Source organism: Vanacampus margaritifer, chromosome 6 (assembly GCF_051991255.1).
Source record: "Vanacampus margaritifer isolate UIUO_Vmar chromosome 6, RoL_Vmar_1.0, whole genome shotgun sequence".
Lineage (NCBI taxonomy): Eukaryota > Metazoa > Chordata > Actinopteri > Syngnathiformes > Syngnathidae > Vanacampus > Vanacampus margaritifer.
This window is the reverse complement of record NC_135437.1, coordinates 27,341,689-27,358,720: the sequence shown is the minus strand read 5'-3', so window position 1 is coordinate 27,358,720 and position 17,032 is coordinate 27,341,689. Positions and strand designations below refer to the sequence as shown.

Here is a 17,032-nt window from a genome sequence, read left to right as displayed (position 1 = left end):
GCCGTACGAATGTCTTGGTAAAGCCGTTCGAACATTTTCATAGTCTTTCTAACGTCTTAATAAAGTCGTTTGAACGTCTTGGTAAAGTCATTCAAACGTCTTGATAAAGTCATTCGAACATCTTGATAAAGTCATTCGAACGTCTTGATAAAGTCATTCGAAAGTCTTGATAAAGTCGTTCGAGCATCTCGGTAAAGTCATTCGAACGTCTTGTTAAATAATTTCAATAAAGTCATCCAAACGTTTCAATAATGTTGTTCGAGCGTTTTGATCAAGCGATTGGAAACGTTCGAACAACTTTACCAAGATTTTCGAACGTTTCGATTAAGTCATTTGAACATCTCAGTAAATTCGTTGGAACGTCTTTGAAAAGTCGACCGAACATTTTGATTTTGATTTTGAGCGTCTTGATAGTCGTTCGAACGTCTTGGTAAAGTCGTTTGAACGTTTTGATCAAGTCATTTGAACATCTCAGTAAATTTGTTCAAACAACTTTGTAAAGTCGTTAGAAAGTCTTAATGAAGCCGCTCAAAAGTCGTTTGAACGTCTTGTAAATATTTCAATAAAGTCGTAAATACGTGTGCCAGCAAGCTGAGGTCTCGTGATATTTGTTCACAAATACTACAAGAATCCATCTTGTATTGCTCCCGCTGATACGTTCGCAACCGACCTTTTTTAGGTCTTACCAATCAGGCGTTGTTTGGGGCGGGACATGCAGCTGTGACAAAACCAGGAAGCGCCAACGCCGGCGGAAATAAACAAACCTAACATAGACAAATGGACGCTGCAATTCTGTTCTCGCAGAATTACTCACCGTTTCCTTGTTGAATGTTGAACAGTTCGTGCTTTTTTTTTTCTTTTTTTTATCTAAGACGAGACCGAAGACGACATTTCCATGCGTTGTCGTGATTGGTCAAAACAAACGTACACAAGATGCCGCACCAGTTGAAGATGATGAAGCCCATCGTTCACGACAGATGAAGCCGCAGTTGCCAGTTGACTTTGCAAGATAAGACGCGAGGCTGCTCAATAGGAGCGTCGGCACGGGAAGCATCGTTTATCCCGCCGCTACAAAATTACAGCTGAGTGGCAATGAGAAGGCGCCCAACCCGCTCGCCCCCCCCTGACAATTGTTTTGTGGTTAATCTAAACCACCCAAGACAAAGTGCGGCTGCTCAGACGTCTCCCGGCCCAACAAAGCGAGGTCAGAAGACCGAGACGCGTTCGAGTACGAGTAACCTTCGTTTCATCACTTTGGGATGTGAGCGTAGATTCTTCTCGACGTGCTTTACGGCCGGAGGAGGATGCGGGGAAGTTCAGCACGGTTGTCGAGGTTCGACCCGCGGCCGTACTGCCACAGTTAACCAATTATTTGCTCTTTGGTTTTAACACAATTCATTCCTAAAGACGGGTCGCCTTCCCATTTGTTTTGATTTGATCAATAGAATAATTAGCTCCAACGTCAAAATCTTACCATCATCAAACATTTTAACTTTGCTGTTGGAAATAATTGTATGCTAAGTTTTGGAGTTTTTGTAAAGCATACCAATAAAATTAAATACATTACAATTAGGGGTGTCAAAATGAGTGCATTCATTTTTAGTTGATTTAAAGTTCCTTCAACGCAACAAATTTTTTTAACGTGCGATTAATGATTAACGTGCTGAGGGAATTCCAGTCGCAAAGCAGCAGACAAGTCCACGTCAAAATTGTGCTGTAATGAATGTAATAATAATGCATATATTTGCAGAGACTGGGGTCAAGTTGTATTTTACAATTTTAAAAATGTGCAGAATTTCACAAGTTACTTCATGTTAAAGATTCGCTAGCTCTTAAATGCAATTATGCCATCTAGTGGCGGATAATGACCTCAACACCAATCAATATCACACTCTTTTTACAATACAGTACATCTTTTTAATTTTAACGCAATTTTATGAATTATTATTAAATTACTGTATGAATGACTCAAAAGATATTAGTTTAAATTTTTTTCCACTTTTATGTTTAAAACAGTATGAAAACATTTCATTGTACATTTAGAACAGATATCAAATTTGTGATTAATCGTGAGTTAACTTTTGAAGTCATGAGATTAATTATAATAACAAATTTTAATCGCCTAACGCCCCTAATTAAAATACAATTAAATATATTGGAATTAATGGATATTTTTTATCAACAGATGACAAAAAAAGGGACGGAGGGAAGTGCAAATTAAGTCAAGACATAATTAGTTTGGAAGTGCATCTGGGCAGCCGTGCATAACATTGAAAGGTGTTTGACACATTGGCAGGCTGTGACGAGACGAGATGGAAAATGAAAAAAAGTACCGCATTTCCTACCTAGCGTTGCATTTCGGCTATAGCAGGCGAGCTGAGCCATTGGAGCCAAAAGTCAAGCGGGCAAAATTGGCGCCTGGCCTTAAGGTGTTTTTCTATTGGCTGCTGCTAGATCACATGACTTTTTGTGTGACCCACTTTCAAACCATCCTTATTCCATTAATATCGAAATAAATATACTTAAAATCACATTAAAAATGAACCCCAAAGACTCATGTATTAAATTAATTACCAAAGACTAAAACAAAGGACACATTTCCGATAATTATAGTTCGTTTTAGTTAGTTTTGTAAATGTAAAATGTAGTTTCAGTTAGTTTTTGTTTTTAAAAAAGCATTTTTGTTTTCATTTTAACAGTAACAAAATCAACACGTAAACAAGCACTCACACGCCCGGAGGCACACAACAGGCGAACCAACGTTCAAAGTCCACATTTACAGTTTGAGGCTTTCTCCTTTTTTCTTCTCTTTCAGTCTAAGAACCCGATGAAAGGTTGTTGTTTTTTTTGTGTGTGTATGTGATTATAACTGTTTAGTATCACTGCTGATTGTCTTCTGCACGCTTCTCCAATATTTATTATTACTGTCATTATCATGTCAATTTGTGACCCATTTGCTGCATTCTAAAACGCGTTCACACTCAACAATGGCAAAGTAGAAAGAAAGGCGTGCAAGCCACTTGGGCAGGATGGGTAATGCTGCCGTTGTTTGTTTTGGCTTCCCGGGTTATCTGTTGCACGGCGATGCAATTAGATGTCGGCGAGGCCAAATGCAATTGCGCGACCCTTGACTCGCGTTTGTGCGCCTTCCTAATGCTGGCTCGTGACCTCTGCTATTGAAATGGCATTGATTCAAACGCGCGGCTCCGCATCGACAATGCGGCCGACGCGTCAGACAAAGGCCCGCCGATGCAACTGGCTGTGATGCCGAGTGCGTTCGTGTACAGCCCGTGTGGAGGAGTGAGTGTGTGGGTTTGTACGGAACGAGCTTCACTGCAACGACGCTGGCGCTGTAAAATCTTTTTGAATCATTTGTCACGTTGGTGAAAGAGATGTGCAGTGGTTGTTTTGTATCAAGTGGTGTACAAGACCCCCCCAAAAAAGTTGTAATTGCTATGTTAAGACATTTGAGTCAAGAGTGTTTACATATTCATTTCATTTCATTTTCGGCGTTTTGGGGCAACATATGTATTTTTTTTAGAGCGTGGAAGCAATATTCAGAGAAAAAAAATGGTCAATTTGAGACTTTATAAAGTGGCAGATTTGCAACAACAAAACTCAGAAACTTACAAGAAATACACGTAACGTACTACTCGGTTGTTAACTTTTTCGGTCGGATTTTCAAATAAGGAGATCGTAATTGCTTTAGCAGAGATTAACCATATTATGTTAAGCATTCACACTTTGAAACGTTGGGTACGGCCAGCCACAAAGACGCCTCGCTTTGCAAAGGTCCACACCCTGAGGATCAAGCATTTACGTTAATTTCTTAAAATATTGATTTACTTGTACATTTATGTTTCCAGAATTATTATTTACACATTCATACATTTTGGTATTTTTTTTTTTGTACGAGTAGCTAAGTTGATGTGTGGAATCTGCTGCTGGTAAATGCATTCGCTTGCATTTACCTAAAGTATGCTAGCTTCTGATTGGTTAGTGTTTAGTCAGCTGATAGGGGATCAGGAAGTGTCGTCGCTCTAGCTGCCGTGTATGACGAGTAAAGTTTCAATTAAGAATGAATCCGTCTCCATCCTGCCTTTTCATTTTATAAACAGTGTCCCGTTAACCACCAACGAATCCTCACATTAGACTATGGCTATGCTACGTGTATTTGTCGTAAGTTTCTGAGTTTTTTTCTTGCAACTTTGTCACTTTATAAAGTGGCAAATTCGTAATATGACCCCCACCTCTGATTTTTTATTTTATTTATTTTTTTATACGTGCCATCATAAGAAAGTGGTTGTTTTATTGAACAATATTTATGCTACATTGAAATTGGGCTTGAGGCCAAACACTATCACGTATTGCAAAGCTACACGTGTGTTCAGTTAAGGCTTTTTTTGAACATGATGTTCTCTCACTACGTCATTATCGAGCCTTTTATTGCTTTTATACTGCACATACTGTACAATACGTATAACGTATCATAAATAACTGATTGGCTGACTGTCAATTGCTATGGCGATAAACGATCTGCTTTTGCGCCACCGCTGCTTTAATGTCTTCAGGTGTGAGATCCCACCTCGGCACTAGAAATATGTCACGGTACAAGACGCCTGCTTCCTGCTTCCTCACTCGAGCGGTCAAATATTTCAACTGCAAAATCTTGAAGGTTATTGTCCCAACGTTGCCTATTTTCAACGATATCTTAACTCAATGGTGAAATTATTAGCTGTTTCTTTTCCAGACTCTACCAGTCAACATTTTCAAACAAGCTTCCACAAATTTTCAGTAATTATTGTCAAATATCCAAAGAAGAAACCTACTGTATTTGTATGCTTATGTGTTCTGCTTCAGCACTCTAGCATCCACAAATATTTCATATTTATTAATAGATAATACAGTTCAGATATTTTGCAATATTAATAGAGTAAAAAAAAAAATCTAATTAAAAAAAACGCAATACAAAATGTGTTGTTTTTGCGAAGGCTCGAAAGGATTGATGGCATTTCCATTCATTAGAATGGGGAAGGATGACTTGAGATCCGAGTGACTTGAGTTGCGAGCGTGGTCATGGAATGAGTTCATCTTGTATCTCAAAGCACCACTAAAAGCTAGCAATTTTTAATGATACCTTAGCCTTGGACATTATTGCGCAATTTTTCTTGGAAAATATGAAGTCAATGTTATTCAGGTTGTTGTTGTTGTTGTTGTTGTTTTGTTTTTTTTGTTTTTTTAGAGCTCAGTATTGTTCATTCGATTTGACATCATCATTGCTCTCCTTCTTTTAAAAAAACAAATAAATTAAAAAAAATTAATAAATGTTTTTTTTTTTTTAAATATATATACATATATATACATATACACACATATATATATATATATTTTTTTTTGTATGTGGGTGAGTATGTGTATGTGCGTGTGTGTGTGCGTGCATGCGTGCGAGTGTGTGTGTATTCATCAGTTCACCTAAAGCCCATTAAAAAAAATCCCATACTGTTGTTTTTTTGCTTAAAAATAATTCTTCACTTAACCAGTCAACATTTGCAACGATTTATTTGGATTTTTCAGAATTGTTCAATGAAGGTCATTATTGACTTTATGCTGTGCCTTTTTGCATTTAAATCTAAATAAATATGTATTACCCGGCAGTACATACATAAATATGCTCGTGTATCTTCACATTTTATGAAGTAAATAATATGCAAATGCTTTCACTCTGTTCTTAAGTGCAACATGATAATAAAACTATCAATATGATTAGTAATTGGATAAAAAATGTGACGTTTTAATGTCCATTCATTTCCAACAGTGGGGAAATTAAATTGATCTTGAGTGGCAAAATAACAATAACAGATGAATGTGATCTGAAGTGGGAAGATCTTCCTTTGATTGAGTTTGAAATGGTGCGAATTGTTGGCCGTGGCGTGTCTCTGTAGACATAATTCGGCCGAGCCTGTTCATTGGAGAATAGATGCGATGCTTGTTAGCCGTTGGATTTGATCGGACAGGTCGAGCACAAGATTGGCTGCCTGGCGCCTCAATTTGCAGCCTGCTCAAGAAGGCGGGACGACGTTCTCTGATAACAAGCAAATGGCCGCTTTATCGCTTCATCGCGGGGACCATTTATGGCTTTCAAGCCGGAGCGTCTGCGTGAGTGACAGCCTTCAGGCGGATGAAGGGCAAGGGTGCGTGCGTGCCAGCGCCGAGGAACACAGCAGACCAAATGAATTATTGATGCTTTAAAACGCTGTGGAGGCACTCGCCTTTGTTACCTCTGTTTGCTGCTCTTAACGGGAGAGCTCGGACCTCTCATCAAATGCATCCTCACGGATATCATTGTCATCCTTTTTTTCCTTCAGATCTTTATATTTGGCAAGCACAAAGGAGTATAAGGACCACCATACAAATGATAATAATAATAATAATAATAATAAAGTGCTAGCTTAAGTTTATAGTGGAAATCGTCAGAATCACATTTGTTTGCCAAGTATGTAAAAACGCACAAGAAAGTTGTCTTCACGGTCACAAACTGTCCGAGGAACACGAAAAATGACAATAACCAACAAGGTGAGAGAAAATGGTAGTTAGTGCCCCAAGTTTCTTATATGGGAAAAAAGGACGTGGAAAAAGTTCATTACAATGCTGTATATGCCAAAAGGTTTGACAGTAAAAAAAAAAAAAAGTTTTAATGACTACAGTAGAACCTCAATTTAAGGGACTCATTTGGGGCAGAAAAGTTTTAGTGTTTTTTCCAAACTTCACCTCTGGTGTGACAGAGAGCAGATATTTTTTATTAATTCACTGCTGTCAATCTACTGAAACTCAAACAGAATTTGCTTCTCCCACTGGTCGCTGAATCAGTGGAGGCTGGTGCTTGTGGATCTCACTCTGCTTCCTTCCTTCTTTTAGTCTTTCCTCTGGTTTCTTGATGTCCCACTAATCTGTTGAAATTTAGATGTTTCTGGGGTTGGTGAAAAATTCTGGTTTTATAACTCTGTGGGTGGTAGGTTGGTGTCTGTTTGGGGCTGGATTTCACTTTGTTTCAGCTTTCTTTCCTTTGATCCTTCCTCTGGCCTCCTGAGTAACTTCACAACTCTGGCGGGACTCTAAAGTATCCGGTTAAGGTAAAGGGTCTGGGATTTATAACAGGTTTTAGGTCAAATAAAGAGCACAAACTTGCACGCACATACACACTCACGCAAAAAAAAAAAACTGAGCGATGATGATGACATGTTGACTCGAGAAGACTGCTGAATTAATAATGCTGTGCTCTTTCTAAAAATAAAAATAAAAAACATTACTGCTGTCAATATGACAACAATTGAGATTTTTGTTTTAATATTGCAAACTCCCCTTTATTTTTTCCCCTCATAATGTGGCTGGTCTTGCAACTTATTGTGCGACTTGTGTATATATTAAAAATAGAAGTTAAAGTGGCACCCACTATCCCTGCTCTCGAATCGTGTTGATGACAGCAAATAAGTTCCAGTTGGATTTGAAACGTTTGCTTCCAACTATGAATGTTTTCTTTTTAGTTTAAAATGGCTTACCTTAACTAGCATCTTGCATCGCATTCTGGCCAAAATTGGAATCCTGGTTGGTTTTTTTCACCTTTTGGGGCTGTAAATAGTAAATCCTTGCCGTGGCGGATGCCGCATGCTAAATTAGCGAGCTAGCATACGCAGTCCAAGCTCTACTCTTCCTCCCAAAATTTGCGACATACTTCAGAGCAACTTGTGTTTTCTTTCTACTTCATGATGCTTTTTTTTTTTACACACATATATATATATATATATATATATATATATATATATATATTTACATTATTTAACTTTTTTTTATATAGCCTACTGCGAAAAATACGGTAGTTTGTTCTTTGAAATGAATTCTTATAATTGTTTCCTGGCAATAGTGTGACTTTTTCTTGTGCTTAACAATTCACTCTTGAAAAAGTTGACTTTATTCATATGATATTTGTGATATTGCCTCTTGGGATGCTTAATAGAATTTTAGTCCCGAGTAACTGCAGACTTACCTTTGAGCGTCAACATCTGCTGAGCTCAGGTCCGCCTAGTGATCTGGAAAGAGAAAAAAAAAAACTCCCCTGCTCATCCCCCCTAAAGGAATTGTTTCACACACACCGGAAGAGGATGGAAAGAGTCCTAAAGTGGAGAGAACACGCACTGAACTCCAGCAAGAGTATCTTGGCCATGCGTGAACTGATGCTGATGACATTTACATGTAGCTGTGACGCCTGGATGGCTCCAGTCGCTCTGAGGGTCTGTGCAGAAGCGGGAGGGGCGAAAAAAAAAGGAATGGAAAATGCTTGCGGATGCACAGACGCCGCAGTTTAACACTGCAAGACAAACACTTTAGTCGTACAATTCTCTTGTTTTGTGCAGCACGAAGGCGAGCCTAACTGACATATGGACGAGACAAGTGTGTTAGATAACAACGGCTGGGACGTGGATTTGTTTAGTTTTTTCACTCTTCGGGCGTAACGGTATAAGGATAACTCACAGTAAAATGTGAAGTTGTTGGAAACCTTTCAAAGCCGTTTTACAAATGTCATCTCATTCTGTTGGCAACGTTTTCATGTGGCCTGATGGATAGCTGGTAGGAAAAGAAGAGATGGTGTTTTTGTTTGTTTTTACCCTTCTTAGCCCAAAGCAAATGTGTTGATAATGGAAACAAATGCCATTAATTATATAAAATAAGTGTATGTATATATATATATATATATTTACTTATTTTTTTCCATAATAAATGTATTTGAGAATAAGAATTTTAAGTCTGACTTGACAGCCAGTGTGTGAACTGGGTCTTCGGGCTGGCATGGCTGCTTTAGAGTGCCTCATTGTTGCGGCACGGCAAAGCTCTTGTTAAGAATTCAGAGATTTTTACAAGTTTAATTCTGTGTCACTAATGTCCAGTATTTGTCCACAAATTAAGATGCCAATCAATCAAATTTCAACCGCAGTTGACATTACGTGGCTCTATTTTGCACGTGTTTATGTCGCGACGTCATCCGCGCTTGTTGAACAATGCCAACTACCGCTATCTCTTTTCAAAAGTTGTCTGGAAAAATAACTACCGCTACTCTACTAAAGTGCAGATACCTGAAAAATCGACTTAATTAGAGTAACAAAGTTTTTGTTCTTGGTTAGTCCCCATCACTTCCAAAAAGCCCAACCGGATGTTTAATAATTAGCGAATCCTTTCATCTTGTCATCCAAATATCTCACCGACTGCTCTTGTTACTTTCAAAGGGAACTCCTTTCACACTTTCCGACCGTAATGAGGACTTGATTTCTTGTGTTTCCCATTGAACTCGCACCGGCCTAAACCCTGGCTGGATCTGCTTTCTGACTAATCATTCCACACTTGGGAAGCCCGAGTGGAGGCTTCCCAAGTGTTAACTTGGAGCCGAGGAATGGCTCCAATTTGCTGTCCTCCCACCAACCTCCGCTAATCCTCGCGCAGCGTGCGTCCTGATTACAAACCCGTCACATCGCATCGACTGTGAGGGAGGACATTGGAAGTGATTGATCCGCCACTGCAGCGTACGTAGGAACGAAGTTGGGAAAGAAGATCGTGAGGAATGTAGTTTGGCGGGTAGGAAGGTAGACGGGTAGGTAAGAAGGTTGGTAGGAACAGTAAATAGACAAAGTCTACACACCCATGTCTAAATACCAGGTTTTTGTGATTTGAAAAAAATAAGACAAAGTGATATAGTCTTATTTTAGAAGACCTACCGACAAATAACAAGTCATTCAAACCCAATACTTTAATACTTTGTCCTTCACTCCCAAAAGCGTATTTATGTTTTTTATTATTTATTTTTTAATGCAAGAGCATACAGAAGGCTTTGATGCAGCTTGTGACATGAAGAGGTGTCTTAAAGCAATGGTAGTTATTACAAAAAACGGCCAGCAGGTGGCAGCACAGTCTAAGAGATCAGCCAGGGCCAGGTTGCAACAAGCTCTTTTTCACAGTGTCTTCACCAAGACTATAAATACTGATGAAACGCAGCTATATTCTAATGCTAATTGCTGCAAAACGGAAACAGATACATATGCACTATTTTTTTTCCCGATGAAAGAAGAGACTCTAATCTTTATTTTGGTAGGTTTCATGTTTTTATAGCAATAGAACACAATATTCTGTGGGCCTTGCAAAATCAGTCAAAATCTAGTAAATCGGTCGAGAGCGAAGGGGGTTAATTCGGTGAAAATGGATGCGAGTGAATGAGTTAAAGTATCCAAGTTTCCACCGAGCCATTAGTTTTTCTCAGCTGCTCTTGTCCTCCCCCTCTTTCAAAAAATTAGCAAAGTCAGGGCTTTCTTTTGCAACAATGACAGATACATCTTGTTGAGGTGCAGTCTAACCAGCGGCAAATTCTCCGTTTTTACTTTCTGGTAGGTTGCTACGTCAGCACTTCCAAATATGGGCACGCTGGAAAACGGTAATTTGGCGCTGCCACATGACTCGTTCACACTGCCTAAGTGCAGTGTGAACAGAGCTTATGCTTCTCTGTAGGTATGGGGTTCTTTTGGTGACGAGTAGTGTTGTGTACCTTTAGGAATAATAGCCAAAAAGTTCTGCCTTGCTTTCATCGTACCATAACACATGTTGACATATTTACGTATTTTGTTGAATGGAATTAAGAACAATTTGGTAGCACAAAACGTAAGTCAATAAGTAAGACGGAAGCTAATAAAGAAGGTCGGCATGCACGTAAGAAGGTGGTAGGTAAGGTAGATAAAGGAAGAACGAAGGTTAGAAGTCTGGACAGGCCAGACTGAGTCTGGAAGCTTGCCGAGAAAGGACACTTGATATATCGGTGGAAGGATGCCGGAAATGGACCAAAGAGGAGATTTCTGGATGTGCTGAGCGAAGATTTTTAGGTTGTTAGAGTTGGAGCAGAAGATGCAGAGGACGGGGAGAGAAGGAAGAGGCTGATTCGCTGCCGAAAAGGAAATAGCGAGTAGTCGTAGCAGTATGAGTATCTTATTCGTTTTTCAGTTGCATCAAAATTCATATTGAGAGAAATTCTATTCTTTTTTTTCGCTAGGCATTGAACTACATTTGTACACAAATATGTTGTGCATTACTTATGGGGACTCACATAGTCAAATATATACATTATATTGCAGTGTTAAAAAATATAGCAGGTATAAGTTGTGATGAACATAACAATACCCGCGTTGGTGAGCTTGTGTATGAGTATGGTGGCTCTAAAAGTCAAAAAGGCTCATAACTACATATATGAATTTAAGATTTTGGCAATATCTGATAGACTCAATACTGAACCATTAAGAATAATATCCAAATGATATTATCAGTTGTTTTTGTTTGCACTGCAGATGTAATATAAAATCATTAGCTTAATTAGCACATTCAAATATGTATATGTAGTAGCCTACTGTATAATGTACAACAAACAAAATCACGTTATATAACGTAAGGCAATCTTGTGTATAGATGTCAAACCATTCCAGTAGGTAACAGTTCCTTACGACCACTAAATGCCTGCTTCAAATATATATATAATTTTAATACTCTCACCTCTCTTTATGGATGCTACACACAATTAAAAAGTTGCCTGCTGAGCTTGTGATGGCATTTGAACCCAGTTGCCAACCGAACAGTTATTATTACTTTAGTTATTTTCTTATTAATTTGTTGGAAAAAAAAGCAACGTTTTGACATGGCGCTCTTCACTGTAAAAAAGATTTTTTGTCTGACAAGAAGAAGAAGAAACTTTAAAACCTGTTTATTTGACATCATTTGTATTATTTTTAAAACAGACTCCAACAACCTGAAAATTCAAGTATGCTCCAGAAAGGTTGCTCACATAATAAAATTAATCACTCACTCGGCGTTCAAAGCAATTTGAATGAAATCCACTTTTTCTTTTTGCCATTCAAACAATCCTTCAGTAACGTCTCAGTGGATCAGATGAGCACTAACCGAAGCCCACAGCGCCCCCAGGCCCTCACTTGTGGAACTACACCCTCCTCTTCCTCCCTCATCTTTCCCTCGCACTTTAATCTCATTTCATTGCTTTATTTGCTCGTCAACGTGACGGTGGAAACTCTCTCCCACCCTTGCGTGGGACGCGCGCGTGCGTGATGAGTGGGCGTGGGTTGCTGAGGTAAAGGTGATCAAAAGGCGCGCTCGTCCAAATACGAACGTAGAATAAAAGACAAAAAAAGACAGAGTGAGGCTCTTGTACGCGCGCGCCTGCGTGCGTGTGTGTGTGTGCGTGCGCCACGCGTGGGAGTGGATCCTCCCTCCAGCCCCCACCCCCCCCCCCCCCCCCCCTGTCCTTCCATCCATTCCACCTCCCATTTGCATTCCTCCTCATTGCGGGACGGAGCGTTCGGCGCGCGCACGCAGTCTGGAAGTCGTGCAAAAACGGATGTTCACTGTCTCTTCTAAGCTTTATTCGATCTCCCTTTTTTAATATATTTAACGGGAGTGTTGTTTTTTTCCCCCACCTCCCACGCATGAAGGTGTTGGACTTGAGGTAGTGCTCGCGTGTGTGCGCGCGCGTGTGCGTGTGTGTCCCTCCGTGGGGCTCGCTTGGAGTTGCTGTCGCGCGGGTGGAAATGCGAAAGGATGCTCGGCAGCAGCGGCGGCGCTGAGCACCACAGCAGGTGAGTTGGTTTCTTGCACGCGTGTTCTTCATATGTTCATGTTAATCAGACTCGGGCGACTTTAATGGCAGCATAAAAGAAAAAGAAAAAAAAAGATTTATGTAAAGTCCACGCTGATGCGGTTGAGGCACGTCCTCTGCAGGTGACAAAGAAATAATCTGATCGGAACATCATCAGCAAGCACGCGCATATTGTTCGAGCTTTACAGTCATATAGGTGTGTATCAGTGTGTGTGTGTGTGTGTGTGTGCATAAGGGATTTAGCCATTAATCACATTGTAATTGTCCCGTGAATGTGATTGCAGCACCCTTTTATAGAGGCTCCATATTAATCTTCACCGCTGTGATAACATTGGCAGCCTCATCTGCAAAGATGGCTTATCTGTTCAATGGGCTGCATCCTGCATTTGATGAACCCCCGCCAACACCCCCCAGCCCCGCCCCCCCCTCCATCTCTTACCCCCTCCCTCCCTAACAATTGGGATATCACATTGTCAACTACAAGATGGTGAAACTTGGTTTATTGGCAGGATCAGAACCCATCCTCAATCCCACCTAGACCCCCCCCCCTTTTTTTTTTTTTGCATGTATCTTTGGGATCTTGCCCGTGTTTGAGAACAACAAAGATGCAGCAGAGTATCACAAGGCTGTGTAATGCTGCGCCTGCGGACGTTCATAAAGTGCTGTTAGGTTATAAATAGCCTCGGGGAGGGAGAGGAAGGAGAAGCGGAGATACGCAGCACACGGCGAGGTGTGATGTCCGATATGCCCCCCCCCCCCCCCCCCAAAAAAAAAATATATATATATTTTTGCCATTCTATGACAGAAAGGGTGTGGCATCTGTGAAGTTGTATTTAAACTGCATCATGGGGTGTTGCCGAGTCAGCACCAGCCGCAGTGCTCTCAAAAGTTCATCAACAAAATTATCAATATTTTTTTTTTCATCAGAGGCATATTAAATGTATGACAAATATACTAGTGGGACTAATAATTTGTTTTCCAATTTTTTATTTTTTTTCCCTCTAACTGTAAAAAACAATCAAGACAAAGGCTGCATTTTTGCTGTTGGTAAGCTAGGGATGCTAATGCTAAAAAACAACGCTAGCAAATGACGCCAAAGTGATTCTCTTCGCCATTTGTGTGTTTGAATCTGTGGCGGAAAATGACAAGAAATGTAGACACACAAGCGTCTTTGTAACATTCATTCATGACTTTCTGAGGTTTGCAAATTAGCAGTTGATGCTAACGTTAGCGCTTGTGGCCGAACCTGTTTTCAATTAAGACTTGCAATGTTTAACTGATCCGTCGAGTGCTGAGAAAAGTTGGGTTGTGAAACACATGTTAGTAATTGTAATTACACTGAAGTTCGAACCCTAGAAAAAAAATACATTGACATTTATTTATGTAACTTGGATTTATGGTAATTGTGCTTGTCATAGCAGTTTTAATGCAGCATTTTACTTTGACTCGAGTATTTTTGGTGAAGAAGAAATGCTACTTTTATGCTCATAAATTGAGCTAATTCAACTCACAACTTCTTTTTTTTTGGTATCCATTTATTATTGCTTGCTCAATCTGTTGTGCTTTGGGTCACATGACTGTTTCACCAATCCAACTTAACCACTTTTGTCACTTAACTCCATTTCACCAATCAAATGGAGCCAAGGAGTCACATGACCGCACACAAAGTTTCTGCCGTCTGGTGAAATGATTCATTCACGTGAAGACTAAAGAAAATGTCAAAATGTTGACATTTCAGCTTATAAGAGTTCCCAATTAATGATTCATTCAAGTCTATTTCTTGTGGCAAATGTTTCCTCAGTGCTTAATATAAATAATCTGATTAAGAAATTAAATCAGAAGTTATTCACCAGCCATTCACAACTTGAATCGTTTTTTTTTTTTTTTCCTTTTCACTGAATGCCGTATTTTCCAACTTCAGGATCAAAAAGTAGTCGTCATAGCAACTAGCGTGTCGATTGCTAGCATCGTCTGCATGTGGCCACAACAAAATAGTTTATTTACAGCAATTCTCCACTAAGCCTCAACGTGATGCAAGCTTCTAGTTTCGGTAGCCATTTTTAACTAAAAGGAAAAGCTTGAATGTAGCTCAAAGTCAAAGGGTGACGTTTCCACCTTGTTTGTTTCTGTCACCATGGGTTGGTTCTGTTTACAAAAATTCCCTCTGAGCTCTGAGAGTGTGTGCGCGCGGAGGCAGCGCGTGCTCGCCTCCCATTAATTTACTAACGCGGCCTTTGTTATAAAGCAATCAGAAGCCCAGATTTCTCAGATGCGCTTTATGGTGTGAAAATAAGGGATATACTGTAACTGACATTGATTTCAAAAAAATCCAACGTTGTTTTCTAAAGACAGATAATTGGAAACATTTGTGTTCAGACATGACTCCCGACCACCGCTGGCTACCACGTAACTCTGCCAACTGCTGTTAATTGGTTCACTTTGCTCTTTGTACTATAAATGGATTTATGGGCTGCTCCATCTAAATTTTGGGCTGATCAAGTCGCACCAGAGTAGTCAAAAAAAATGCTACTTAGTAGGGGTGTGCTCCAAAAAATAGATTCTCATAATAATCACGATTCTCATTTCATACGATTCAGAATCGATTTTAAATGTCCCAAAATCGATTTTATTTAAATTATTTTATACCGTCTTGCCTTTTGTCTGTGTGTGCCTTTATTTGGAGCGCTGTTCATGTTGTACCCGGTTTGGCCACTGAGGGGCAGTGTGGTTCCACGCGGTCTAATACACTGTTAAGTTGTAGCCACATTAGAGAGTAGAAGGAAAAAGTCACGATCAAGTTATTCCAATAAAAGTTTTTTTTTTTTTCAGCGTGGAGCCGTTCTTTTGAGTGATAAAAGTGCCGCGAGTAGCGCGCTAATTAGCATTAGCGACTCAGACTGGAGTAAAACATTACAATTCCTTGCACATCTATAGATTGCCGCAAAAATCATTGTCAATCAAAACATTTTGAATCAAAAATCGTTCTTAACCAAAAAGCGATTCTGAATCGAATTGCAGACCCAAAAATCTGAATTGATTCGAATCATGAGACATTCAAAGATTCCCACCCCTACTACTTACTCTTTCTTACTCAAGTTATTATTTCAATGACTGTTTTGCTTTTTTTGTCATGCTATTTTAAAGTATCAATACTCAAGTACAACCCACTTCTGTCTTTATTAGGGCTAGGTATCGATTCTAGTTTCCTCAATCGGTTCTATTTTGATTCACAACAGTTCGGTTCGATTTCAATTTTTCCCAATTCAATTTGATTCACTTAATTAATTAATTAATTATGGAACATAAATTCTTCTCAAATGTCAAGGACATGATAAAAACTCCACAAATATTATTAAATTCCAAAGTAAATTTTGTGGCGGCAGTAACTGAGCAAATGATTTAGTTTATTAATTAAAGTAACACTTGTTAAGTGTTACACAAACATTGACATCAGCAAGGATGAGATGAAAATATTTTCATAATTCTAATTTAATAATTGTAAATATCAACTTAAAATATTCTCAATTGTCTTAAAGTGCAATAAGTCAGGTGTATTATTAATTTAAGTAAATACTTTTAAATTCATGTGAACAGTAAATTTCAAGAAACGGGTAAGATACAAAAAAAAAATTGGGCTTTAAAATTTTGTTTTCTTTAGAATTTATGGGAAAAAAATTTGATTTAAATAATCGATTCATAGTTTTCTGAATGGATATTGGGCTCGAAAAAGAAAATGGATTCCATATTGATTATTATTTTTGAACCCAGTCCTACTCTATACGGCCCACGAGAAGCAGGCTTTGCCACCCTAATCTTAAAGGTTGCGGATCAATCGCGGCCGCTTCGCAGGCTGCTTTTAGACGCCTGATCCGCTTTGTAGTCCGGGCGGCCTCAGCACGCATTAAACAAATGCGCGGATGGCGACCTTGGCGGCCGCTCATCAATAGCTTTCACCTCGCTGGCCCCCGCAGGAGGAGGCGGGAATCAAACAATCCTCCTTACGCTCCTCGCGCTCGGCACCTCGCATGCCGCCTCTGACGTCCGCTTATCGAATTGCCACCTGCTGATCAATGCCTCCGATACGGACCACGTGGTCTCACGCCGTCCTCTCGCCTTATTGGTTGTTTGAAGCCGTGATGACGCTAGTGCAAAGTGACAGATCTGGCTCGGGCTCGCCCTCTGCTGACACAGTCAAATGGCCAGCAGTATTAGCGGCCTGCCGTCGGCCCGATGTGCTCTTGGAGATGGCGTCGTCCCGGGTGCAAACTTGACACCTCCTGCATCCACAAGGTGTTTATTAGTTCCCAGTTGACGGCGGCCGTGACGCCGGCACCGGCGTGGCAA

The 17,032-nt window shown here is 39.8% G+C and overlaps 1 protein-coding gene across 4 annotated transcripts in view; it reads left to right on the top strand.

The window, feature by feature from the left end:
• Positions 1-17,032, top strand: part of lingo1a (leucine rich repeat and Ig domain containing 1a) — a 363,354-nt gene that overhangs the window by 320,502 nt on the left and 25,820 nt on the right. The window contains exon 1 of one of the 4 annotated variants that reach the window (XM_077567766.1): positions 12,383-12,668. The exons of the other annotated variants lie outside the window; for them this stretch is intronic. The gene's annotated coding sequence lies outside the window, so the exon portion shown is untranslated. Of the gene's footprint in view, positions 1-12,382; positions 12,669-17,032 lie in introns of those variants that run through there. 4 annotated transcript variants of the gene reach the window in all.